This window comes from Galeopterus variegatus, unplaced genomic scaffold, assembly GCF_000696425.1.
Source record: "Galeopterus variegatus unplaced genomic scaffold, G_variegatus-3.0.2 Scaffold2963, whole genome shotgun sequence".
In the NCBI taxonomy this organism is placed as follows: domain Eukaryota; kingdom Metazoa; phylum Chordata; class Mammalia; order Dermoptera; family Cynocephalidae; genus Galeopterus; species Galeopterus variegatus.
In genome coordinates, this window is record NW_007729074.1 from 53,207 (window position 1) to 79,159 (window position 25,953).

Sequence of the window (25,953 nt, forward strand, 5' to 3'; positions counted from 1 at the left end):
TTTTTTTTTTTTTTTTTTTTTTTTTTTTTTTTTTTTTAACTTTTACCTTCTTGCTGTTTAATAGTTTTTGCCACTGGAAGAGTAAGAGATGTAGTTCTTTTTGGCAAGATAAATTTTGGTGTAGAGTGTTGGCCTGAAAAGAACAAACTGTGTTTCTGATATGTTTAAATCGCCTTCTACCAATGCATTATTTTGTTAACATTAAGTATCAAAAAATGAAAAAATACAAACGGTAGAGGTCTGGCCTGTTAGCTCATCTGGTTAGAGTGTGCTGTTGGTAACACCAAGGTCAAGGGTTCAGATCCCCTTACCTGTCAGCTGCCAAAAAAAAAAAAAAAAAGCCTATGTGCACATTGTTAATAAAAAGTATGTATAGCTTTTGTAATTCTTTTTCTTTTTCTCTGTTATGTTTGTTCTGATTATACATATTTAAGTGCATAAATAGAAATCAACATTGATGTGCAGTACATGAGAATCTAAAGAAAATTGGTGGTGTTTCTGATGCCTCTTGAACATTTTGAGTTGTTTGAACAGATGTTTAAGAATTTTGATTTGCAAAAATAGACTAATATTTCAAAGACAGATTAAAGAAAGAAAATTTTCAAGATACAGTATTTTTACTGATGGTAAGTTCCTTAGTAAATTTCTACAATGCTTAAGAATACATTACTCCTATCATAAAGGTTTATAGCACTATTTGGTGAGTAAAAAAAATTCCATTTTATAGCTTCTGTACATGTATTTTAAACAAACTGTCCTTATTTGATTAGTCATATTTGTAATAAAAATTGTTAGTAGCTCATTGCTAGACAATGAGGCTACAGGCTTCATTTGTAAGAACAGCGGAATGACATCCAGAACAAATTAATTATCTATACACCAAAAACAGCAATACTACCCTTTCCAGGCTGAGCTCTTAATTTCTTTCCCTTTTCTGCACTAGCAAAAAGGAAAAAAAGGTATTTTATTTGCTGATATTAGAGTATTATTCAAGAAATATTTAAATTTCTTTTTATATTACCCCCACATATTAATAAAATCTTTAACACTAATAGCAGGTATTGCTATTTTTTAAAGAATTAAATATTGTGTCTTTACTTAGGTGTTTTTAAATTATAGTTTCCCTGAACACTCATATTTAGCACAGGTATCTTCATGCAGATGACAAAATGTGGCTCAAACACAATTCAATTCCTTACTTCTCTAATGTGTGTGACCTGTTTCCATGGAAATTTCATGTTGACCAGGAATTGCAAAAGTACTATATGCAATCATATCTCAGAAACAGACCTTTTTGGAAAATAATCATGATTTAATTTGGGTCACTCCATTAAAATTGTTCAAATAATAGAAAACTGTCTTTTTCAGCAGAGACCATTCTGCAATTACTCTTAGCTCAATATATTAATCTAATAGAGTTGGAGATTATAGAGACTTTAATTTGCCTTCTGATGAGTGAAAGTAAATCTTAATAATTTATAAATTATAATAATTAATTAATTAATTAATAATCAATTTATTCATTCAAAAAAGATTAGAACTTAGTTCTAGCAAGGTATTTTTGGAGGTGGTGAAAGAAATACAAAGATGTAGACCAATACTATTATGGTGTAAAATGGGATGATTACACTAAAGTTGACAATCAATGTGCTCTGGGAGTGTGGAGGAAGGAGGGATGATCAAGAAAATCCTCTTGGATGATATGGCATTTGAACTGGGTCTTGAAAAATGAGAAAGTGGGCTGGCCAGATAGCTCACTTGGCTAGAGCATGGTACTGATAACACCAGGGTCAAAGGTTTGGATCCCCATACCTGCCAGCCCCAAGAAAAAAAGAGAAATGGAGACTAATTCTGCTCCTTTGAGTGTGGACTAGATTTAGCGATTCACTTCTAACAAACAGAATAAGGCAGAAGTGACGATCTGCCACTTCTGAGACTAGATCATAAAAGACACTGGGGCTTCCTTCTTGCTTGCTTTCTGGAATCACTTGCTTTGGGGGAAGGCAGCTGCCACACTGTGAGGACACTCAACCTTGGATGTGGATTCTCCAGCCCCAGTCAAGCCTTCTGATGACTACAGCTCTGGTCAGCATCTTGATTGCAGCCTCACCAGAGAACCAAGCCAGAACCACCAGCAGCTAAGCTGATCTCATTCCTGACCTGCAGAAACTGTGAGATAATAAGTGTTTGTTTTAATCTACTAAATTTTTAGGTAATTTGTTTTGCAGTAGTAGATAACTAATGCAGGAGGTTTGCAATAGCAGAGTCTTAAACATGTTTGTGGGTTGAGAAGAAGGAGCCAGTGGAAACCAAGAGAGAGAAGATCCCACAAGGAGAGGAAAAATCATAGGTCAAATTCTGGAGGAAGTTTGTAGAGGGTAGGATCATCAGGAAAGGGTGAAGTTATTTTTGGAAAGGAAGAGTGAGGTTCAGAAAAATTTTCAGATTGGAAGGATGGGAGGTGAAATTAAGGCTGATGTTCTTTTTTATTTTTATTTTTATTTTAAGCCAATTTTAGCAGTGGGGGGTTGTATACCAACTTTAATAACACCAGTGTTAACAAGTTCTGACAACCTACTACCATCAGACCAGCCAAGCCTAACAAAGAAGGCAATAAGGTCTTCTGCTGACATAAAGGAACCTCTGGGGTCAGGATCTCCAGGAGAGCAGGAAAAATTGGAAGAGCCACTATGATGAAGTATCATGTAGAGAATCAGGTATAGCAAAGAACAATTCTCTCCAGCTATGCTTAGCACCCTGAGAGAGTAAGTTGAGAAGCAGACCGTGGAGCTTACCTAGGATCGGGAATTGATAAAGCACATATGAAAGATCAAGTGGGTAGAGGATTCTGAGATGCTGATGTAATTGATGTGGCTGGGCATGAAGTCTAGACTGGGTACAAAGACACATGAAACTATGTGGGGATTAATAAATTGAGAATATGAGAGGGTGGAACTTCTATAGCAACTATAATCTGTATAACACATCTCACATTTTATTCACAAGCCGCCTTATAATATTATGTAACTTTTTTGGTGTGTGTGCCTAGTTGCCCTGGTGAGATCATAGTGACCTTGGTTTATACGTTTTGTACTCCCTTAGCAGCTAGCACAGTGCTTCACAGGGACTCATGTATTTGTTGAACCAACGAATAAAATCGTTCTAACATTTTTTGTGTGTTCTCCTACTGGGTTTTTTCTTCCTTCACAATAAGCATCTGATTGAGGCTAAAGATCTGCTCCTTTTTGATAACTGAATGTATTCCTTCCTTGTCTCTAAGAGCCAGGATTTCTGGATGCTTTTAAGAAGCATTACACAATTATAAAAAGAGAGACAATACCTGATTGGCTAAAAATAAGAAGGCTAATTATGCCTATGCAAAGCAACCTTGAAATAAATGTTGGGTGATTTTTCTTTAATCTAACAAAACCAGTATAAAAGTGGGGGCTAAAGAAAAAAAGAGTCTAGCATTTTCCTGGAAAATAAGGGGAGATGGAGTCCTCCCTTGAAAAGAATCTTGCAGAAGCTTAGATCTGGAATGAGAGCTCTAAAAGGAGTGTACAGTTTTTGAAGATTACTAGTACAAGTGGCTCCTCAGCCCAAGGGGACATTTATGTGTTCTTGTCCGGGTGCACTCTTTCATTGTTTCCCTGGAAAAAATAGACCTGTTAAAGTCTGATAAAAATATTAAGAAAAAATTGAAAATAGGCTTTCAAAAGATTAGATAAAATCACTGCTTGAAATGACGTATAGGTGGTCCTTCAAATTTTCACCACCAGCCCCTCTATGTATTATACACTCACACTCCAACCCACTTCCATTCAGCTCAGGTTTTTATACATCAGCTAATGAATTCATATTTTCAGCTATGATTTGGAGATACAGCTGAGAGTTTCAGTTCAGTTTTGGCAGTCATTACCTTTGCTGCTGAATTTGCTTGTGCAATTATTTAAATATTTCATTGCATTTTGCCCGTTTTTTATGAAAACGAATGGAAGCAAAAATGAAAGTACTGATACCAATGATAGCAAGTTCAGGTTTCAGAAACTTAGTACAATTAAGACAAAGATGTAAATCATTTGACTACCTAAAAGGAACAGAATTCAACCACAATCACATGCTCATTGTAAAGGAAAATAAGCCAACAAAAGAACACATATAAAGTGCTGTGACTAAATTACTCGAAATTGTGTCTGAAACTGAGGTGTAATTAGAGATTTTATTATAACTTTTAGGTCTTAAATCACATTAGTTCCACTGTCAGCCAGTCAAATATATTTAAGAACACATTATGTTAGAAAGCAAGGAACTGCTTATTTTGAACTGTGCTCCAGGAAGCCGCGGAGGGGTGTCACAGGGGTTAAGGGAAGAGCCAAGTGGCCAGAGCTGCAGGCCTCCCAACCCCTGTATCAGCTTCCACTAAAATAAAGTTCCTTTTCTGGGCTGGCCATTTAGCTGACTTGGTTAGAACTGGTGCTGATAACACCAAGGCCACGGGTTCGGATCCCATATAGGGATGGCCGGTTGGCTCACTGGGTGAGCATGGTGCTGACAACACCAAGTCAAGGGTTAAGATCCCCTTACTGGTCATCTTTAAAAAAAAAAAAAAAAAAGTTTCAACCTTCTGAGGGGACTATTCAGCAATATCTGTTAAAATCTAAACATTTATACTGTTTGACTCACCAATTTTACCTCTACAATAAATCCTTTACGAAGGATCCGATCAAGATGGCGGAATAGACAGCCCCCAGTGTCATTCTCTCCCACAAATCCACCAATTTACAACTATAAAAATGTAACATCAGCCAAGCTGGGGCCGTGGGAGCTCAGGGGAAGAGGAGGAGAGACCTACAGAGTGCATGAAAGCAGGAGAAGCCACAATGAGAGAAAGAAAAAGCCGGCCTGAGCGTTTTGGGCTGCAGCTGCTTTAAGGCTGGAGCATATGGAGCAGGAGCCTGCAGAAGCCGCAGCTGTGCCCTTCAGATGGAGTTACTTGGAGGCAGCAGGAGAGAAGAGGGCCTTGGTGGCCCCCAGGACAGCAAGACCACTAATAGGGTTCCCATGGAACCACACAGGAGCGAGGAGCCAGAACAACTGAAGAAAGGGAGCCATTCAGAGGCCGGTGAGTCATAGCAAGGGACCAGCACAGGGCCCGTCCCATGGGAAGTGTTTGGAGCACGGGCAGTGGGGGAGACGAGCCCACCGGGGAACACTGGGGCACAGCAAGGAAAGCTGATCTGCCCCCCAATCAGCACAGCACCACTGAGAGAGGACTGGTCGGGAATGCAGAATTGCAAAGGGTGAAGTTTGGTGAAAAAACTCAGGCCCAGATCAGAGATTCTACAGAACACAGGTCCACCGGGTCTCTGGAGAGCCGGAAGTACCTATAAGATCAACCATTAAACCCAGAGCTGCACAAAAAGCCTTCCCTAGAGAAATAGCAGCAAAGCAGCTATTTAGCTCAACCACACAGCTCAAGTACTGGTTCCCACAGGAAGTTCACCCATGTTAGAAGTAAGCAAAGGACAAAACACTAGTTCCGGGCCAGGCACACCACCAGCACCTTGGGGCCTGCCTGGGAACTGGAAGTTTGGATCCGGGGACCAGACCCCACTCCCACTTGTAGGCAAACTACACCAGTGCCTCGAGGCCAGCCTGGGGATGCGAGGCACAGAGAAGGGGACTGGACCCCCCACCCACAACCAGGCACATCATGCCAGCACCTTGGGGCCTGCCCAGGGACCCAATGCAAGGAGAAGGGAATTAGACCTCTCTCCCACAACCAGGCACACCGAGCCAGTGTTTGGGGCCCACCCAGGGACCCGGGGTATGAAGTCGGGGACCGGACCATCCTCTCACAACCAGGTACAACATGCCAGCACCTCGGAGCCCACCCAGGGACCCGACGTATGGAGAAGGGGACCAGATCTCTCTCCCACAACCAGGCACACTGTGCCAGCACCTTGGGGCCCGTCCGGTCCAGAGGCATGCAGAAAGGACTGGACCTCTCTCCCACAACCAGGTACACCAAGCCAGTGCCTCAGGTCCCACCCAGTGACCTGAGGTATGGAGCCAGAGACTGGACCCTCCTCCCACACCAGGCACAAAATGCCAGCACCTTGGGGCCACCTGGGTACCTGAGGAATGGAGAAGGGGACTGGACCCTCCTCCCACAACCAGGCACATGGCGCCAGGGCCTTGGGGTCCACCCAGAGAGGGGGGCATGGAGAAGGGGACCAGACTGCCCTCCCTCAACCAGGCACATGGTGCCAGCACCTTGGGGCCTGCCCAAGGACCAGAGGCATGGAGAAGGGGACCAAACATACCTCACAACCAGGCATACTGCCAGTGCCAAGGAGCATACCAAAAACAGCACCTCCATGTGGGTGGCCCACCACAGCCACCACAATAACCATGGCTGCCACAAAAGCGGCTAGACGCCACAACCACCACACAGATGGTCCGTCAGCCACTGGAGTACATTGACACATGGAGAGTCACCAGCAGAGACAAAGAAAAGAAAAGAAAAGGATGTCTCTTTCCACAAAACCCATTTCAGAGTGACAGAAGAAGCATCTGCTCTATGATAATATTGGGGGACCTGATCACATCTCTCAGCATTGGACAGATCATCTAGGCAACAAATTAACAGGGTAACCATTATTCTTTCAGAAAGAGAAGAAATCTAGGGTAATTAGAGGGGTGAAGGGGAGGGCATGGGGGAAGGGGAGAGATTGGACAAGGGACATAAAGAATAATTATGATTTCGGGCCGGCCCGGTGGCGCCCTGCTATAGTGCGCCGCTTGGGAAGTGCGGTGGCGCTCCCGCCGAGGGTTCGGATCCCACATACAGACCGGTTCCCGCTCACTGGCTGAGCGAGGTGGGGGTGCAACACCGAGGGCTGCGATCCCGTTGCCGGTCCGGTCTGGTACGGGCGCGACACTGAGGGTTGCGATCCGTTGCCGGACACGAAAAAAGACAAAAAGGAAAAAAAAAAAGAATAATTATGATTTGTAACAATATATATGCTAGTAATATTGATTTAATCAACATATCTCAATGTTCAACCCCCAAAATGTGTATAATTGATTTTGATTCAATAAATAAAATAAAATTTTAAAATAAATAATTAAATAAAAAATGAATAAATCCTTTACAAATAATCATTCCAGGGCATGAAGACATATGTACAGGATATTTATTGCAGCATTGTTCATAGTAGCAAAAGATTGAAAACAATGCAAAAATCCATAAATATGAAATTGGTCAGCATAATGATATTTGTGTATTGGGATACTACACAGTCTTCAAAAAGAATGGATGGAAGGATGTCCAAGATATATAGTTAAGTGGAAAAAGCAGGTTACAAAACAGTATGATTCCATTGGTAAGTTAAATATAAGTTAACAAGTATCATGAAAATATATGCAAAAAATAGGTAGCTGTTACTTCTTAAAATTATTACTAAAATTTATTGATTTAATTTTTAGTTTATACATTAGATGACATGATCTTTTTTTAAGTACAAAATTATATTTACCGGGCCGGCCCGGTGGTGCACTGCTACAGTGCGCCGCTTGGGAAGCGCGGCGGCGCTCCCGCCGAGGGTTCGGATCCCACATGCAGACCAGCTGCTCACTGGCTGAGCGAGGTGCGGGGGCAACACCGAGGGTTGCGATCCCGTGGCCGGTCATGGTCCGGTACGGGGGCGACACTGAGTGTTGCGATCCGTTGCCAGTCACGAAAAAAGACAAAAAGGGGAAAAAAAAAATTATATTTACCTTTCTTTAAGTACAAGACTATCTTTGGAAATACTTTGGGGTTTTCCATAACTGGAAAGTCTAATTTCTTATTCTGAAAAAGTGTTTAATTAAACTCATAGTATGATGGGTTTGAGAAAGTAGAAAAAAAAATCTGAAGATTTTGTGTAATTTTACACGTTAGGAGAATTATTAGTGTTAACTTATGGAATTTAGTCACGTCTGTGACTAAAAAAATAAGTTGAACCCTCAAGATTACTCACAAACAACATCTTCATCACATTCAAGAAAGTAATTTTTTGCATGTTGGTGCAACAGAGATTTCCATAATTTAACCTTAGAGAGCTGTTCTCTCTTCATTTTTCAGACATTAGTTGGGTAGGCCAAAGATAAAAGATTTTACTTATACAAACATATTACAAGGAGTTGTGAAATCATGACTTTGTTTTCATTGTTGTCACTTTATGGTTAATAAGGTCTTTTCTAGTTTACTTTGAAGCACAGAAGACTATAAGTGGATGTCACAGTGGAGGACTCGCCTTGCATCTAGACTCCTCAGGTACCCATGGGAAGTTGTAGCCCCTCCTGCTGGGAGGGACAGAGCCACCCATGCCATAGGAAGTTGAATGTTGGGAGAAATAGCTCTGGGTCACACTGGTTTGTTATCCTGGCAGCCCAGAGTTATCTCCTGGGGTCATACACAGACTATCCTCTCTGTGTCACCACCGGCACTGGTCAGCGACATCATCTTTTAACATGAGGGTACTTCAAAAAGTTCGTGAAAAATAGAATTAAAAGATAATGCAAATCTTTCCATGACCTTTTTGAAGTACCCCTGTGAAAAAAGCCATAAAATTTAGGATTCTATTTTTATTAAAATTTTAAGATGCCTGCATCTGCCATAATTGTTTGCAGTTCCTAGGACCTTTTTTATAGGCCTTCCATTTTATGCTGGTTTAAACAAAATTTAAGTATTTTAAAAGTTGGCATTTAATTGAGAATTTTAAATATTCGTGCCCTTCTGGCTGTGGCTATGAATAGCTCTCTTTGGAGTTTTGTCACTTACTCATTGCCACCTGCTGGAGAAGCAAAGAAGTTCAGTTGAACACTTGCCACTGTGCCAGACCTGTTCTGCCCTCTCCACGGCCATCGAAATCACAGCACCCCCTCAATGGTGTCGCCCCTTATTGCCCCAGGTGAAGGCAGAGCAATGGTGTGTGGTGCGGACTCGGGGAGAAGTAGGCTCTCAGACCCGTCCATGTCTGTGCTGTGTTGTGCGACCTGCATGCATCCCTTTATAAGGGGGCTGGGGGTGGGGTGGGGGTTGGCAACAGGGTGAGCTGGAATAACAGCAGGTGAACTCACCTGCTAGTGAGAAGCCAGGAAAAGTGCCAGGGGTGAGAATATCAGCGGCTTCCATCCCTACTGCCACTGGGCTCAGAGCAGCCTTGACATGGTTCCGTATTGTGTGGACAGGCTAGGTTTTCTTATTTAGCCTAATGTCATATGACCTTAGGAATCAAATTTAGAGAAAGCTGTTTTCAAGCCTGTTATTGTAAATATAAAATTAGGCTTATAAGCAGGTGATTTGAAGACTTGTTCACCACAGACAACTAAACTTTTTCATAGCTCCAGGGAAGTATTTAACTGTATTGTTTGTTTCAAGAAAATCACTAGGGGAAGTTATTTTTCAAATCTATCAACTTCTTTTCTCCCTCACTGAGCTCTGGTTCAGGTAACCACACTCCCCTTGGACATTTTTCACCACATCCTGACGGGCCTCTGCCTCCAGTCTTGCCAAACTCTGATCCAGTCTCTCGCTGCAACTAGAATGATCATTATAAAATGCAGATCTGGGTATGTCATTGCCCTGCTTGAAAATCCTTCAATGGTTTTTGGAGGCCAAACTCTTTAATAAGCTTATGGGGCCACCACTCAAGGGCTGACTCGACCTCTTCTTTTAACTTTTCCCTGTCACTCTCAGTGCTTGTCATGTGAAAAGCCTCCATTCCTGAAGCACTGTCCTTTCTCTCGTTTCTGGGCCCACACACACACACACACACACACACACACACACACACACACACACACTGCAGTCTCTGTTGGAGCACTTGGCTGACTTTTACTCATTCTTCAGGCCTTACCTTCCTTTCAGAAGAGGTCCCTGGCCTCCCCAAGGCTGTTGGGGCTCTGCTGCACTTTCACAGCCCCCGCCAGCCCCAGCAGAGCACTGCTCACACCACCTGTAAGAACCAATGTCTCCATCTCTTTTACTGTGTTGGCTCCCTGAGGGTGGGGACTGGGTCTTGTTTACTTTTGTATCCCCAGAGCCTTGCGCTGCTATGTAATAGGTGTTCAAAAATAAATGTAACATGATCAAATGAAATAGCCTATTTGAAGCATTTTTAATTCCCAAGAAAAAATATGTATGCCATCAATTTTATGGACTAAATCAGAATCAAAGTATTTCTTTAGAGCTAGGTTTTCTGATAAAGGAGAAATTCACAATTTATTCTCACAATTTAATTTTTACAAAAAATGTTAATGTGAGATAAAATTAAAATGTTCCCTCAAATCTGTTATAAATGAAATAAGACTCATGAATCACTCAACTCTTATTTTCTCAATACAATAATTACTACTTAAGAATGAGATTTTTTACAATACTAAAAGAGTATTACAAAAAATAAGTGTGACTTTACACTGATTAAATTTGGCCATATTTAATAATCTATAATATTCTTTCCCACTAAAGGTGTGAAAATACTTTATTTGAATAAAGTTGATACTTTTTTAAGAAGCCAAAAAGAAAAAAACAGATCTAAATTCTGGGCTTCCAAACAAAATTTAAAAAGGCTTAACAGTGCCAAAGTGATCTTACTGTTAACGATGCCTGTTTGTCCCTTCATTTTAGGGGCTCTCAAACACACCAAAGGCTGCTGGAGTTCCAGCTGTCCGGTGAAGCTAGACACTACTGTGTTCATTGACATTTGGCAAAGACCCCGAGGTCACAGCCAGGTTTTGTGATGTGGTGATAATGACTATAAGTGGCAAACGTTAACAATTTTATATTCTGTCTGCAAATCATAATGGGATCTAAGGGTACAAGGTATAAAACAATTTGTTCAAGTATCACTTTGCCACCTCCACTGCTCATTACCTTAATTATGTAGGAGTTTCATGATGGAAGACAATCAAACATTTTTATGAGTGAGTCACAAATACCACCACACTGATTTTTTGGGAAATATAGTTTTTATTTTATAAGAAAATAGTCATCACCTGCAATAGACTGAATGTTTGTGTCCCCCCCCCGCCCCTGCCCAAATTCATATGCTGAAATCCTAACCCCTAGTGTGATGGTATTAAGACATGGTACCTTTAGGAGGTCATTAGGTTATCAGGGCAGAGCCCTTGTAAAAGAGATGTCAGAGAGCTCTCTCACCCTCTTTCTGCCACATAAGGATGCAGGAAGAAGACAGCTTTGTATGAATCCAAAAGCAGGCCCTGAGACACTGAATCTGCCGGCACCTTGATCTTGAACTCCCCAGCCTCCAGAACTGTGAGAAATAAATTTCTTCTTTAAGCCACTTAGTCTACGGTATTTTTGTTATAGCATTCCAAATGGACTAAGAAATCATCTTTCTTAATTTTCCAGAAATAAACATATTTTCCAAGGATGGGAAAGGACAGAAACAGAAAGCAAGAGGAACCTCCTAGTATTCTCCTGGTAGGAACTTCCCTCTGGCTACAAGAACATTAGTGGAGGAGGCTGAACTATGGCCCCCAAAGGTAGCAGGTCCTAATCCCTGGAACCTGTAAATGTTACCTTATTTGGAAAAAGGGTCTTCAAAAATGTGATTTTTCCAGATTTCTTTTCAGATGGGGAGATTATCCTGGATTCTCCAGGTGACCTCTGCATGCCAAAACATACATCCTTATAAAAGAGGCAGAAGGAGATTTGACACAGACATAAAAGAGAAGGCCACGTGAAGATAGAGGCAGAAATTGGAGTGATGCTGCCACAAGCCAGGTTATGCTGGCAGCCACCAGAAGCTGGAAGAGGCAAGGAACAGATTCTCCCCTAGAGCCTCCAGTGGGAGTGCAGCCCTGCTGACACCTTGATTTTTCCTAGTGATACTGAGTTTTTACTTCTAGCTCCAGAACTGTGAGAGAATAAATTTCTGTTGTTTTAAGCCACCCAGTTTGTGGTAATTTGCTACACAGCTACAGGAAAATAATACAACTAGGGTGTCATTAACACCCATTATAAGGAGTTTATGAAGCAAAATATTTTAATGGATTTTGGTTATAATGCCGAGAATTCATTCAACAATTATTTATCAACTACCTACTATGTGCCACTGGAATATAAACTCCATTGTGCAGAAATTTTTGTTTTGTTCATTGCTAAATACTCAGCACCTAGAACAGTGCCTGGCATACAGCAGATGCTCAGTAAATATTTTCGAATATGTGATAGCCACTGTTCTAGGCCCTACAATACAGCAGTGAGCAAAATAGATGAAGTCTCTGCACTTATGGAGCTTACATTCTAGTGGAGAAGCAAATAAATAAGCAAATAAATACATTACATGATGTTTAGTAATGATAAATGCTACTTAGGAGAAGCAGAGTAAGTGGGTAGGAGAGACTGGGAGTACAGGGTGATGCCATTTTACATATGAGAGTTAGGAAAGGCTTCTCTGAGGAGGTGACATTTGAGCAGAGACTGAATGAGGTGAGAGAACAAGTCTGGTGACTGCAGGGAAGGAGTGTTCCCAGGCAGAGGAAAAGGCCCTGAGGCGGGAAAGTGCTTTGTGGATTGAAGGGACAAGAGGAACAGCAAAAAGGCCAGTGTGGCTTTGGAGTGGAATATGTGGTGGTGGAACCATGGGAAATTAGATCAGAGACGTGGGCAGGGCAGGGGCTGGATCATTAGAGAGCTTTTTGGTTAGAGCTGGGCCACAATAGGAGAGAAAAAGCTACATCTAGTTTCTCTACAAAGACTTCATAAGTGATTGCAAATTTTCTGAACTCTGTCTAGTTAAAAGAAAAAGGGAGGTTTTACATATCTATCTTTCTCCTTCTCTTCTTCTGTACTCTAATTTTTTAGTGTGTCATTTGGTTTTATGGAGGGTTGGTGAGTTTAGGTTGTCTTTTTTGTGGGAGCGGAGATCAGACTTACAAAGCCTGTTAGTGGCATTGCCTTTAACTGAGTAGCGTTGATTTCCTCATGATACATTAAAGGCGCATGAAAGACCACTCAGCCCGCGGTGTGGTCACGTTTAGAGACTGTTAGGTAGACAGGAACTAGAAAACACTTCCTCGTAGGATAGTTTGTTTCCAGAATTCACTGTAAATAGAATATATGGTTACTTGCAAAGGTGTGACAATGACTTCCTTTGTACAGAGAACACTAAAATGCACAAGACTCTTCTCTGTGGCTAGGCCATTCATGTCATAGTACAATTTTCATTACTTGGTGTGTGTTTTTAAAGTTACAATTAGATGATTCTTTGATCTACCCAGGCTATTAATGGCAGCCTTGGCAAAGGTTAATACCTGTTTGAAAGAATCAAACATTTCTGCTTCGATGGACATGTGTATTCCTTTTTAAAAGAATTTTTGAATTTTGCAAAATCATGCTCTAAAATCAACTGGACTTTGGGGGAAATAGGTCTGAAGCAAACTGCTCAAATTCTGTGCAATGTTTAACCAGAGCACTACAGTAACAATAGTAATGTTGATAAAATTCAGTACTTGCATCTGCACCTGTCTTCAGAGTCAGTCTTTGCACTGTCATACTCTGGGACTCACAGTGCCTCCTCTGAGATGTGGATACGTGAGGGAATTAGAGATCATCTTCACTGGGGGGAGAAAATCTTCCAGAATTAAATGAACCTATGTACACCCAGCTTGCTCAGCTGCACTTCAGTTGCCTTTTGACAGATAGCTTAACACTATGGGAAAATTTGTGGTTCTTCAAGCCATTAAATTGCCACTACTTGCACTAAAGGAAGGCATTTCTGCAAGATTCTCATTTTTTCCCCTTAACATCTTCATATGTTGCTTCAAAATATTAATGTGCTCTAAAAATAGCATATGAACCAATGGGACACACATGTTATGCTGTCCTCATTCTCCTACTTACCAATTGCATGTAAGCTAATTACTGTCACAAAAACACATGTTGCTATGGGTCAAATGTGTCCCCCAAAAGTTCATGTGTTGGAAACTTGATCACTACTGTAACAGTGTCAGGAGGATGAGAAATCCAACTATGATATTTGAAAGGTGGTGCCTTTGAGAGGTGATAGGATCATGAGGATTGTACCGTCATTAATGGATTAATCCATTTATGGAGTAATGAGTTATCATGAATGTGGACTCGTGGCTGTGTAAGTAACACCCGAGGGAGCTCTTCCCATTCTCACCATGTGATACCCTGAGTTGATGTAGAGAGTTACCACCCAGAAGGCCTTCATCAGATGTGTTCCCTGGACTTTGGACTTCCCAGCCTCCAACACTGTAAGAAATAAATTTGATTTTCTTTATATACTACCCACTTTCAGGTATTCTGTTATAAGCAACAGAAAATGGGCTAATATAAATGTCTTGGAAGAAAGAATTGTGTTCAGTAGGTTAGGCAGGAGAGGATTTTATGTAGCATGGTTCTCTCACTCAGTCTTATTGGAGCTTTAAGGAATGCACAGAAATGAAAATACTGAATGTATCAGTCAACATTGCATCTGTATGCATGTAGACAGAAACCCAACTACAATGTCTTTATCAAATGGGGACTTTCCCCCCCACATGGTAAGAGTTGAAAGGCAGGCAGTCCAGGCTGCAGCAGCTGTGCACAGGACCCGGGTTCCTCTGAGCCCCCTCCACTGTCCTTAGCTTGTTGCTTTCTTCTTCACGGTGGCAGGGCGGCTCCTCCACCATCAAGCACCATGACCATGAGTGAAGCAGGAAGAAGAGGGGAAGGACAGTGAGCATGTTCCCAGAAGCCCCGCCGAGCTACCGACTTGACAATGGGCCAGAACCATGTTATATGATACCCCCAATTCCAAGAGAAGCTGAGAGTTCAGTATTTTAAATGGACAAACTGTGCCTAAAATAAAATTAGATTCTGTGAATAAAGACAATGGGGAGAATAGGTGTTGCACGAGTAACTGTTGCAGTCTGCCACATTGGCAAGTTATGTACCTTAAGGATGCTAATTGTAAATCTGACATTTATTGAACTCTAGAATTTCTTAGGAGGACTTAGGGCAGAAGCTCACAGGAAACAATTCTCTGCAGGGAAATCTTAAAAACGCCACTTCAAAAATTACTGGGGGCCGAGCCCATGGCGCACTTGGGAGAGTGTGGTGCTGGGAGCGCAGCAGCGCTCCCGCCGAGAGTTCGGATCCTATATAGGGATGGCCGGTGCGCTCACTGGCTGAGCGCGGTGCGGCCGGTCCAAAAAAAAAAAAAAAAAATTACTGGAATATGTTCTGAAGACTCTTTTGAATAATGTTAATAAGGGACTTAGAATAATGCTACCAGAAGGACTCTAGGAATGTAATACACGACAAACACAAATTTCTATAATTTACATTCTCTCACAAATATTCATTTGTGAAATGTATTATATTGGATCAAAACACAATAAAGACACATAAATCAAATTTAACTTTCAACTAGAATAAAACTGCTGATCTATTCTCTGGGTAAAATTTATTAGCCCCTAAGAACTTTCTTTAAAATGAACTGTTTGTTACAGCATGTTCCCTTAAAACAGATGCACTACATTTGATTTCAGGAATGCTAGGTTTGAATGCCAGTTCTTCCGGTTATTAGTTGGTGACTGAAGGAGATAGAGTACATACCCAGGTTTTACTCCCAAAAGCAGCCCAGTCTTGCTCAGGTGTCCACCTTGCCCCCTATAACATCTGCACCTTAGGAGAAACTGACTCCATCCCGAGCACCATAGGTAATTCTCTCCCTCTTCCCAATGATTTGGCCAGGAATGGGTGTTAGTCAGTATAAGTGAGGATTCTAACTAATAACACTAATGTTGGAAAAATCTGTAAAAAGGAGGCGAGATTGTCTGCCCTATGTATCCAACATTATCCAATAAAGAAAGTAAAAGTGCTTTCTTATTTTGCAAAATGGGATATATTCAGAAGATGGTATTATGTCAAAAGAAATAAAAGTAAGTTGAATAGCTTGGAGCATTTCCTATAAACTATCAGATTATTGTATTTGCAAATTACAGGAATTATTTTCTTTTAAAAACTATTTCAAATGTGTGCATTCAAATGAGCATCAGGTACTTTGAATTAGTCACGTTGCGAATTTATGCATTTATTAATTCAGTCCTTCCACCAATGTTTATTGAGCACCTGCTAGGCATGAGCCACTATGGTAGGTGCTGGGAGTACAGTAATTGGCAAAAAGGTCACAGGCTCCGCCCTCATGGAGCTGCAGCTGCCAGTGATGCTGCAAAACATTTCGGGCACTAACGAACTCATCTCAGAGGCAGTTTCTGAGCAATGCAAGAAAGCCAATCTCAGTATTTTACTGTTGGGCTTTTTTGCTAAACCAATACTGCTAGTTTGATTACATATCTTATTCACTAGGTTTGTTATCAAATCACTTTGGTCAGTTTTTTAAAATTAGCCTGTTCTAAAAAAAAAAATAAGGATTTGGCACTATTGAGATACTGAAAAGAATAACACCCATGCTCAGAAATCAATTTCAATCCAGAAGGATGCTTCTAATATGTTAAATAAATATAAACATTTAGAGCTATTCTTTTGACGGAGTCATCACTACTTAATAAATGCATATTGAAGTTCTGTTTTAAAACTTACATTATTTTTTAGTTCCAGCTTAAAAACCTAGCATTACTTTACAATGAACATCCTACAGATGTGTCAGAGTTGCGGTTGCCCCTATTATTCTGACTGTCACTGTGAAATGTTCATTTGAAACACCTAGGGGAGCGGAATTAACCATGCTTTAAAATCGATAAAAGATTAATGGTCTTGAAATTTTAATACAAATTCTCAGTTTTTAGTTTTCACACAGATTAAATTTTATTACTTAGAAGTAAACAGGGAAAAAAGATTTTATGAGTAATTTATATTTAAAAGTTTAAATCATGAATATGATCTCATTTTTTCACATGAAACCAATTTTGCTTTCCACATCTTTTTATTTGAAAGAATTTCATCTCACATTTGTGAGATGAAATTGCTGCCTAAATTACCTGAGAAGATTTTTACATTCTTTTATGGAAATCAAATTTTGTAAGGTTGTAGATTTAATTTAGAAGTGTCAGTGGTGTGTTCTTTCCTCCAGGAGAGCATGCTAATTGAAGTTGAAGCATTAAATGTCCTGAAAGCACTCAAGCTAATGAGGTAACAAAAGCCCAGAGGACAAAAATTAGGCAAAGCAAGTTAGTTTGAGGAATCTCAACTTGAGAAAATAGAAAGCAGGAAAAGAAAAAAATTACAAAAAAAAAAAAAGGTACTTATAAAAGGAGGGTTTTTTGTTTTGTTTGTTTCATTATATAGTGTTTAGTTTTTCAGTTATGTGCATTGCATAGATTCTACTATGGGTTTTTTTGCTTGTTTGTTTTTTGTTTTTTTAAAGACTTGACTTGGTGTTGTCAGCACCACGCTCAGCCAGTGAGCTAACCGGCCATCCCTATATGGGATCCGAACCCATGGCCTTGGTGTTATCAGCACCACACTCTCCCAAGTGAGCCACGGGCCGGCCCCCTACTATGGTTTTGAAGTTGTAAAGTACGTCTGTTCATTGCGTGTCTGTTCTCTGACTACTTGAAAACATAAAAAAGAAACAAGATCTACCCTTGCCTGTATCTCGCATGTACAGGATTGCAAACTCAGATGCCCATGGGCCAGTTCCAGAGAAGGCTGTGCAAAGTTGGGGAGACTCCTGGCCATGAAAGATCAGCTGCCTCTGGACTCCAGCCCTTTTATGCCACACAAAGTGTGGGCCCAGTACTGCTAGATATTTGGGTATTTAGAAGAACACCATCCTGGTTTAGGCTCCCCGAAAAGCTGACTCTGAGACAAGGATCTGGGTGAAAGTATTCTGAGGGAAGTGACCCCAAGAGCTCAGTGAAGAAGTGGGGCAGTGACATGGCCGCCTGCCATCTGTCAAAGACTGAGAGGGTAACAGAGGAGTGTTTTATCTTTTCGAGAGAAGTATTTTGAGGTTTCAGATATTAACAGTAAATGTAGTTAAAGCTTTTTAGTAATTGTTTACAGACAATGGGAAAATTTTTCTAATTATGAGCTGAACCCGGGTTTTTAAAGTGAATTCTTTTCCTTTCTTAGAGGCATAGAATGTACTATTCAGGAAACTATGACATTATTATGTCTGGAATGTATGAGAAAAATGAGTTCAGGAAGTCCTGGAGGGGAAAAGGTAAATGGTTACTCTTGGGGGAAGGGAAGGACCAAACCATTCTGGGTAAAATAAAACGAGACACAAATACCACAGCAGAATACGTATGATTTGGGGCGGGGGCGGGGTGGATAACACCTGATCACAGGTTAACTGTAAACAAACATGGTAATGTTGACTTTCTTTTACATATGAGTTTTAAAATGGCTTAATCCTCCTAGTTCATTTGTAAGATCCATGGTAACTTCTCTTTGCAGATCTGAACTGTATAAAAATCATGAACGGCTTCACAGTGCTGCGGGGACTAATTAAAATTATCGTGCTGCATCTTAGGGCTGTTGCCTTTCCTTGGCTTCCTTCTCAACACCTTCTATGTTTATAGAACTGCCCAAAGGTAAATGTCTTACTTACCTCTGCCTTTGAGCTGTAAAATAATTCTAAGTAAATTAATGAGAAAATAATGAAGATGAATATAAAATAATCACATTTGAAATAGTCACCCTAAGTCACTTTACACAGAGAGTATATGGAACCCTCTTCCCTGTCACAGTTTATCACTCTTCTTGAAACACTCATTCCTTGGTCTCTAGGACACCACTGTCACCCTAGATATTACTGGCTGCTCCTTCCCAACGTCCTTTGCTGACCCCTCTCCCTCTTCTTGACCTCTCAACACTGAAGTGGCCCTTGGTCCTCTGACCTCTTCTCATTCTACAGACATTTCTTATATGCTCTTATCCAAATCCATGACTTTAAATATAGGATTCCCAAATTGAGTATCTCTAGCCCAGACCTCTGTTCTGAATTCTAGACTCATATATCCAACTTCCAATTCAAAACCTCCATTTGGATTTCTCCAATAAGCATCTCACTTAGCATGTCTACACCAGAGCTTTGATGCCCACCCACCCCAGCTTAGTTTGGATTCCCCCAAAAGCAGACTCTGAGACAAGGAGAACAGTAGCTAATTTGGGGGAGGGGGAGATGGGTAGATTATTTGCAAAGATGGCCCCAACATTTTTCCCTTCCTGAATGCCTGCTCCTTTACAATGTGACATTGACATCCTTTCCATCAAGAAGTGGGATATATCTCTTCTTCACCCTTGGAACCTGGTCTTGTGCCTGTGACTTGCTTTGACCAAGAGAATGCAGTGGAAGTGGCACTGTGGGACTTTCAACCCCAGGCCTCATGCAGCTTTGGAGCTTGCACATTTGTCCCCTTGGAATGCTGCCCTGGGACTGCCATGAGAAGAATCCCAGTCTAGCCTAGTGGAGGAGAAGAGAGCATGGGAAGTAGATGAGCTACCCCATCTGACGCCTCTTAAATCAACCAGCTGACAACTAGCACCTACCATCCATCACCAGAGCCCATCTTAAACCATCCAGTCCCAGTGAAGCTGCCAGATTATTGTAGCCACTGAGTGATCCCAGGCAAGACCAGCAGAAGAGTGACCCAGTTGAGTTCAGCCCAAACTGCTGACCCCCAGAATCATGAGTGAAAATAACAGTTGTTTTTAACCACTAAATTTTGGGGTGGTTTGTTAGGCAGCAAAAGCTAACTTACACAGGAGTTTATCCCAGGAAGCACAAGGGAGCAAATAAGAGAAGAAAGAGAAGAAAGAAAAGTTAATAAAGGTGTTTTAAGGAGCAGGTTATTACTATGGGCAATTGAAGCTAAATCCTTCTGGATACCCTCTGAGGAATCTTGTAGAAGACATCTCCAAATCGTCCCAAGGGAAGAGAAGCTGAGTTACTTATCCAATAACTCCTTACCCCATTCCTCACTGGTAGAGGGTTCTCTGGTGGATTTAGATCCCCAGAATTTCTGAGCTGCTCTGCAGCCAGGCTGCAACCATCCGCCCTGGCTACAAGTAGACTCAGAGTAGGCTGAGGGGATGGGGGACAGGGCATTGATAGCATCTGCCACCTCCCCACACCCGTTTCTTCCCATATCTTCCCCAATGCAGTAAGTGGCAACTCCATCTCCAGTTGCCCATGCTGGAAACTTCATCCTTGGACACATTAATCTCTCTCACACTCCACATCCAAACCCTTTTAGTGTTACCTTTGAAATTTATCCAGAATCTGAATATTTCTCACTCTCTCCTCCACTACAGCTCTGGTCCAAGTTACCATCACCTCTCACTTGGATTACTGGATTGTTGCAACTACCTGTTCACTGGTCTCCTGTGCTACAGCCAGAGTGACCATTTAAAACCCAAGTCCCTCTTCAGTTCTCAACCGTCCAAGAGCTTCCCATCTCACTCAGAATAAAGGGCAAAATCTTTACTATGACCTAGAAGGCTCCATGGAATATGGTCCCTGCTATTTTCTGACTTTCCACCTTACGAGCCTCCCTGTATCTCATGGCTCTGGGCTCACTGGTTTGTAGTTCTTCTAAAACCCAGGCTCACTCCCACCTCAAGGCCATCGTACTTGCTGTTCCTCTGTCTGAGATGTCTGTCCCCAGTTATCCACATGCCTACAGCCCTGACTTCCTTCATGCCTTGGTTCAAATATCTCCCACCAGAGAGACCTTCCTTGACTCTAAGTAGCAGCAAACTTTCTCCCAGTCACTCTTTATCCCCTTACTTCACTTTATTTTTCCTTATTCATCAGCTGACATAATTTTTGTAGTGCTTATCTTCTCCCCCCACCCTGCACTAGAATGCAATTCCATGAGTAGGGACTCTGTTTCTTCTTTGCTGAAATATTCTCAGTACCTAGACTAAGTTTTTGTTGACTGAATAAATTCGTATGTAGTGTGGGACATTGTAATGATTTTTTATGGATTATTTATAGGCTAGCTCTCTAGTTGAAATAAAAGAATTAAAAGCCTCCAGTAAAGCATTCCATACTTTAAAGAAGAATACTTAAATTGTAAATTTGGTAGTGAATAGTCTTGTGCTGTGTTCATATGAAGATTAAAGTAACAACCTTAGAAAATAAGTTATTCTTCGAGCTATATTTTTGAGATGTTTGCTGAAACATATTGTGGTTATTATACATCTACTCATTAGCCATTCACTCAAAAACACAGAGTAAGCCCTTCCTGTATGCTGTGCTCTGGCCAGCCCTGGGGATAGAAAGTTGAAGGATGAAGTCCTGCCTTCAGGGATACAACATCTCAGGCAAGAACAGAAGAATCAGAGTTCTGAGCGAGCAGTATGTCTGAGGCGCTCAAGAGTCAGTGCTGCCACCTGTCAAGATAGGTCAAAGATGCCAGAAAAATTCCTGGTGGGGAGGGGTGACAGGAGGGAAAATGCGAAGACCGTCAGAGTCAGTCAGGGGGAGAAGGAGGAGTCCCACAGAGACAAGGGCACAAGGTCTTGGAGGCCTTACAGTAGTTGAGGGTGGCTGGAGTGTCACCTGGCACTGAGAAAATCAGTGCCTCACAAATGTGTCGCAATATGGACCACTGAGTTGGAACTGTTGGTTTACGTGTCAACAGTTTCTGTTATAGGAAGTGTAATGAAATAGTGCAGCTATCTGGGAAACTTTCTGGTCCCATTTAGGGACATAGTTGAATTACGGTACCCAGTGTTTGAGAACTAGAGCTTTGTTAAGTGGTTTTTCTACTGGAAATCACCTAGAATTCATCCAGAATTTGTCCCCATTTTCCCTGAGCTTCTAGGTTCCTGACAATTTGCACTTTGAACTCTTTTGCCCCTTATCAGTTTTATTAGATCTTTGGCCACTTTCTGCTCACTCCTGAACTACAGAATGCCTGGATTAGAAGAGGTACTTTACTTCCATTTTCTTTTCTTCTCTTCTTCCTTTCCCTCCTCTTCTCCTCACCTATCATTTCTCTCACTCATCTTTGTAAGACTTGCACTCTAGTTGCGATGTCAGTTCCAAACGTGCAGTTCAAACCATCCTCTGTTTTAAAGAACACAGTCATGCACCGCCTAATGATATTTCGGTCAACGAGGGATCACATATATGACGGTGGTCCCATAAGATTATAATGGAGCTGAAAAATTCCTGTCATCTAGTGACATTGTAGCCATAGTAATGTTAAAACGCAATTACTTTTTATATAAGTGTAGTGTAGGCTAAGAGTACAGTGTTTATAAAGTCTACAGTTGTGTGCAGTGGAGTCCCAGCCTTCACATGCACTCACCGCTCACTGACTCACCCAGAGCAACTTCCAGTCCTGCAAGCTCCATTCATGGTAAGTGCCTTATACAGGGGCACCATCTTAAATCTTTTATATGGTATTTTCACTGTGCCTTTTCTATGTTTGGATATGTTTAGGTACACAAATACCATTGAGTTGCAATTGCTTACAGTATTCAGTACAATAATATGTGTACAAGTTTGTAGACTAGGTGTGTAGTAGGCTACACCATCTAGGTTTGTGTAAGTATATTCTATAATGTTCCCACAACGACGAAATCACCTAAAGACACATTTCTCAGAATGTATCCCCATTGTTAAGTGACACATGACTGTACTTTTTTGAGTAACTTGAACACTTGCTGTAATTTGGGTTGAAATGTAGTGGTTGTAATACTGAAAAACAGTTATACTCAGGCAACTGTCAGTACAATTATATTCCATATCTCTGCTCCTCTTCCCTTCTTCTGTGTCCCACTTGGAATCAAAAAGCTTAAGAAAAACCTTTGCCATCCTCTTCAGCCCTTATGTAATCCAGCAGGTCCCTCTCTCTTTTGAACTTGAGAGTTTGTCCCTGGCCACTCCGAAGAGTGAGTAATCAGCTCCCTGTTTGTCCAAATCAGTCACTGTCAGAGGTTGTACAGCTATTTCTTGATACCCAAGGTCCACAAGGAAGGAGTTTTGCCCTATGACTGGGCAGGGAGGGGCAACCCTGGGTCAGTTCTCCTGTATAGGCCTGAAGTCCCTCACCTTCCATACAATTAAGATTTTTCCTCCTCTAGGATACAAATGGGATTAACAAATTATGTCTGCAAATTATTGTTTTCTGAAAGTCACACCAGGATCTGGGAGTACATTTCTAAGAGAGATTCCATATAATTACTACACAAAGTTAGGTGGTAAAAATTTGTACAAAAACCATGCCAGCACACTGTTTCATGACATGCCTGGAGAGCAGAAAGGGACCTGCCTGCTGAATCAGCCTCAAGGGAGGGGATGAGTTATAACTAATGTCCTTGTGGCCAGTCGTTCTGCCTCAGGAAAGCACATACAACGGTCCAGAGCCTCTCCTCCCTGAAGCAAAGTATTTGCTGTTTACCAGCAAAATCCTCTGTGTTCGCCCTGAAAGGTGTACATGTGTGAGGCTGAGGAGCTACATCTGCTCAGACATTGGAAGATCCTACAGCAGAGGGTAAAAACCAGGTGGTAATTTCTGAACGTAATGTGATGTATTTTGTGTAGAGAAGATAGAGTAACCAAATAATCCATTGGTCTCTAAGTGTGATTCTGTCCTGAAAATGCCAGCACATTAATTTCTCTTTTTTAATGAGAACTGAATTAGGCTTAAGTGAGGAATTTTGGCAAGTGTCTACAGATTACCTGCTTCCTGAGAACAGAACCCACAGAGAGCCCTGGGGAGGTTTTAAAAGTTTTTTTCTGGGCCAGCCCGTGGCTCTCTCTAGAGCGTGTGGTGCTGATAACACCAAGGCCACGGGTTCGGATCCTATATAGGGATGGCCGGTTGGCTCACTGGCTGAGCGAGGTGCTGACAACACCAAGCCAAGGGTTGAGATCCCCTTACCGGTCATCTTTTTAAAATAAATAAATAAATAAATAAATAAATATAAATAAAAAAGATTTTTCTGAGCCGAGTAGAGCAGTGAGTAAAAGATCAAGCCCTGGGCCCTGCTCTCTTGGACGCCCAAATGAAACGATGTGAAGCCTGGTCCTCCTTAAATCTTCTCTCCATATTTCCCAAAGCCCCCTCTTCGACCTCTCCCTATTTTCTGTCTCTCCATCCCCAAAGCATCTCTTTTTACCCAGGGAAACCAATCCACTCCACAAAAATAATGGACCACCTATCCCCTTCTTTCTTGTGTCTTGCAAATTTTGCATCCTGAGGCTTCTACTGAAAATCAGTGTCTTTTTTTGAACCCTTAACCCAGTCACTGCGGGCTCTGCAGAGAGGCACAGTAAGCTCAAGTCTCACTTCCCCCCATCTCCTCCCCTTGAGGAGGGGGAAGCTCCGGATCCTTGAATGGTGGAAAGACTTCCATTCCATGCTGGCTTTCTCCCAGAGCATGAAACTGAAAACAACTCTACACCTAAGGATGCATGTTCTTATCTACACAAAGAAGTCTTATTCCTATTAACACATTTTCTCACCTTGTTACCTTACATTTACCGTCCCCACTGCCTGAGTCACATTATAAAGCACTCTGACCATGACTGACAGCAAAGGCATCCCTTTATTCCTTGCCCAAATGCATGAGTATTATCTTGACACTGGGGGCAGTGGCGGATGGGGAGTTCTGGTTTCCTCTGCCTCTACCTGCCCCACTGTAAACTGAGTTCATCAGCAAGTTTGATGATATGTGTGGGCTTCTTAGAACAGGTGGCCCTTCATTCTCTGCCTTGTTTGCCTCAGCAACCACATTGCTACAATCCCTCTTCACGCTAGCCATACTGCCTGCCTGGGCCAGACAGGAAGCAAGGGAGAACAGTCAGGAGTCAGATGCAGTGGCCCAGACTTTGATTTCCAAAGTGCGTTGCACACACAGGGGTGGGAGGGGAGCAAGATGCCTTATATGGTGCAGAAAGAAACTGCTATGAGAAAATTTCTATGAATTTTATCTAAAAAAGAAATAATGCTTTACCAAAATTTAATATGTGGATTGTCACTGACTGCTCATGTGGTCCAGATGTCACATAGCTGAGTGCCACACTGGGACAGGACTCTTCACTTTCACTCATGGGGATCTTGGCCATGAACCTCAGGTTGTCGATGCCCTATTAGGAACCTTCACAGGTTATATTAGCACCTTTCCAAAACCAATCCTCACAAAATGGACAAATTGCTTTAAAAGAAAATCCTGCAAAGAAACCTCAGACTGAGGATAATACTGTTGACCAAGAAGGGAACAAGAAAATGCGAGAGCACTTCTGTACCTGGTACAAGCTCTTAATCAGCCAAATTAGGAGGCAAAACCAATGGTGATCTAATCAAGTATTACTTAGGTCTAAGGCAAAAAATTAAAAATTATCAAGAAGACTATTGAAACACGGATTTACATCTGCTATAATTAACAATAACCTCACCATATCTGAGTATTGGATCCTGAGCATTGAGCCTCATGGAGTATCTTAGATGACACACATTCAAGCCCAGAATTGAGATACACTGAACTTAGAACGGATCTTTTAAATTGCTTCATCACAAAGTGTTAAACCCACATTTTCAAAAATAAAGTATATTTAATCACCTCTCTCACAGAGCAAAAGCTTTTATATGATTATTATATTTCTTAAATTACTTTTAAGATGTTATTCCAATCTTACTTATCCTTTTAGATATCCTTTTGTATATGTTTTGTAATGTACATAATATGTTAGCACAGCGGCACACATGTAAGTAAACATTATATAAAAATATAAACATATAGGGCCGGCCTACCCGTGGCTCACTTGGGAGAGTGCGGTGCTGACAACACCAAGGCCACAGGTTAGGATCCCTATATAGGGATGGCCGGTTAGCTCACTTGGGAGAGCGTGGTGCTGACAACACCAAGTCAAGGGTTAAGATCCCCTTACCGGTCATCTTTAAAAAAAAAAAAAAAAAAATATATATATATATATATATATAAAA